At 35.9% G+C, this 3,387-nt stretch overlaps 1 protein-coding gene across 4 annotated transcripts in view; it reads right to left on the reverse strand.

Moving 5' to 3' along the window:
- LOC106870405 (cadherin EGF LAG seven-pass G-type receptor 1) overlaps positions 1–3,387 on the reverse strand; it is a 535,294-nt gene that overhangs the window by 248,516 nt on the left and 283,391 nt on the right. The gene's annotated exons all lie outside the window — the stretch shown is intronic.

A 3,387-nucleotide genomic window follows, 5' to 3' on the forward strand; every position in this document is an offset into this window, starting at 1 on the left:
TATATATATATATATATATATATATATATATGTATGTATGTATATATATATATATATATATATGTTATTTTAAACTGAAACATTACTCAATGCTATTTCTGTTAAAGAATTATATGTATGTATGTATGTGTGTGTGTGTATGTGTGAGTGTGAGAGTGAATGTGTGTGTGTATGTGTGTGTGTGTGTGTACGTATATATATATGCATACATATGATTATCTCTATGCCTTGCCAACGAACACAATTCATGTAATTCCCTGATGAGACTCAAGAAGATCGAAACATGTCCACTGTTTCCACCGTTTTATTTTTGAAGACAGGAACCAAACCAATTCCTTGGAACATAAATAAAAACACTCTAGTTGCTATCTCGTTATTTCTAAAAAAAAATTACAATAACTGATATTATTGAAGTTAACTCTTTAAAATTTTTATTTTAGACATCGTTTAAAGGTTTTGTCTTATAATTGCAAAGATGTCTGAGTTAATTGAATTTATTCAACGCATTGTATTAGATACATGAAACTATTCACCTATGCAAACACACAGCCAGGCCGAAATAACCTTTTCTCACCTAAAAGCACGCATACAGAAACGCGTGCGCGCGCACTCACGCACATATACATGTCCGGAGTCCCGTACATGCAGCCATAGAAACTCTTGAATACACATTCATAAACAAAACTCACTCCAGCACATACACATCCTGGCAAACAGAGAGTAACTCTCTCATGCTAAAACACACATTTACACACATACGCATTCGTGCACACACACACACAGACATACACATCCATACATGTAGACATGTTAAATATTTCAGACGTTGTTAATAAACCGGTGGAAAGTTACTGCACCAATCTACCATAAACTATGATGTTATCATTGATGGTCTCTGTGTTTGTGTAAAGTATCTGATATTTGACGTAATTTTAGCTTCCTCTGGTCGCAGGCAGCTTTTGGATAATTAATGGGCCGAATTCACAATGAAACAAAAACATTAATACAAACGTCTAACATCGTCTGGTTTTGTCTGATGAGCGGAGCAGACAATTTGTTCAGATCAGGACATTGCTACAGGATGTATTGATAAGTGTTAAACGCTAATAATAATATAATTCTCTCTTTCAAGATCGATAAAATAAAGGTCACTCTCATTGATTTCTGACACAAACATACGAGAACATGTTATTTGTGAAAGAGCAAGTGTATTTTGTGATGTTCATGCTTTGTCCAAGAGCGACAGCTTTGGAACTTCAGCTCGGAATGGAATACCGAATACCATATGTTAATTTTTGTGGAGATTATAGAATAACATTTTTTTTTCCGTATACAAACTAAGCACTCAACGAAAAACATTAGGATTTAACTAGATACGTTCTAGTTTAGCTCGACGTTCGTGTGGCAATTACACCTTCCTTTAGTGCATTAAATATGTAAGAGCAAGTAAATTATCGTTTGTGCGTTTCAGCGTGGGGCAAAGATGTAATGGAGTGAATCTATTCCAGTTCATTAACTTGTATGTAGCGATCGCTCCATGTGGATGAAAAGTTGCATAATCGTTGGTACGAGTTGACATCAGAATGAAGAGATAAGTGGAAGGATTGGTGGTGTATCAAGTATAAATAATATATAGGTATGAAAGCAACATGTATACGGACAAGTATGGAACCTGCTTTCCGGATATTGATAGTCAGGAACCGCTTATAATCCGCACTAATTTGACTAATGTACTCTTGCTGTTATTTTATTTAAGTATTTAAATAAATTTAATATTTGTTTAATTTAGAATGAGTTGATCAAGGTGACCACCTCTGGTCCGGAAAAGGAAATATTATCCGGAAAGGCTTTGAAAAAAATGTATTCTTGTTTGAACCTACATATGTGTGTGTGTGTTTGTGCGTATGGATGTGTGTGTGTGTGTTTGTGCGTATGGATGTGTGTGAAAATATGTAGATATATATATAATATAAATAAAATACACACGCACACACACACACACACACACACACACACACACACATAAATATATATATATATATATATGTATATATATATGCATATATACATACATATAAGTACGTACATACATACTGACATATGCATATATATATGTGCATATATGGGTACACCACGTCACAAAACGTAAACATGAAACACGAAGACAAGTAACATAAAGAACGACGCTTCAGTTGTCGGCTGTCCATCCTCATTTCGAGCATACATATATATATATATATATATATATATATATATATATATATATATATATATATATATATATATATATATATATATACACACATATAATACTAAACTACCAGCATATCCTATACCTACCTAACAAAAGGACACATACACACTTGCTTACAGAGCTCTACATACATGAATAACTTTTAGCTTCTGGCTGATCCAAAATTTAGAGTAGCACGAAATTTCTAGCATAGAATCGAGGTCAGAAATTAGTAGAGAAAAGCCAGTCAATGGAATTCACCGCAAAACCCAACACGTAGTTTGTTTTAACGATTCTGGAGTCGATGAAAAGCGAAGGGGTCCTCGGTGGGGCTGAATCCTAGAATGCAAAAATCTGGATCCCATACTGCTCCTGTGTTCGATCCTCAAAACAGGAAAAGCTAATAAAAAAAGCCAAAGTTGGCATCCTCAATTTAGTGTGCGTGCCTATACCCATATGTAATCGTGAATGTTGGGTAAAGAAAGAAAGAGTCTGATCGCGAGTAAAAGTGTCTGGAAAAGGGTTACTCGACAGAGTGCATACCTCGGGGATCTGAGAATCTCTCCGGGTTGAGTCGCTGCTTCTCTGCATTGTGATTCCACAGCTCGGTATTTGAGGCATGTGGTTAGAATGTCATATGAAAGGATTTAAGTTATTCTTCCAACCATGCCAACTGGCAGGGGACCAAGGATTAGATAAACAATGAGTTGGTTGGCTAGTATCCATAGTTTTAGCTGGTCACGTTTGGGAATCCAGTAAAACAATATAATGTCGGTTACGTATGATAGAATCCTATGCACTAAGGTGCTTGGGGACCCTATCACCACGCCTCTCCCAAGAATAGGGGCGGGGGCAAAGAAAATGGGTGGATAGTGTTGCAATTATTTTAAATGACATAGAATTTAGAAGGGACAAAGATGTGGAAGTCCCACGATGCAGCATTAAAAACAGATATCTAGGTTACTCTTTTACTTGTTTTAGTCATTTGACTGCGGCCATGCTGGAGAACTGCCTTTAGTCGAGCAAATCGACCCCAGGACTTATTCTTTGTAAGCCTAGTACTTATTCTATCGGTATAAGAATTTGAACTCGGAAAGTAAAAACGGATGAAATATCGCCAAGCATTTTGTCCGGTGTGCTAACCAATATGCCAG

Source organism: Octopus bimaculoides, chromosome 4 (assembly GCF_001194135.2).
Source record: "Octopus bimaculoides isolate UCB-OBI-ISO-001 chromosome 4, ASM119413v2, whole genome shotgun sequence".
In the NCBI taxonomy this organism is placed as follows: domain Eukaryota; kingdom Metazoa; phylum Mollusca; class Cephalopoda; order Octopoda; family Octopodidae; genus Octopus; species Octopus bimaculoides.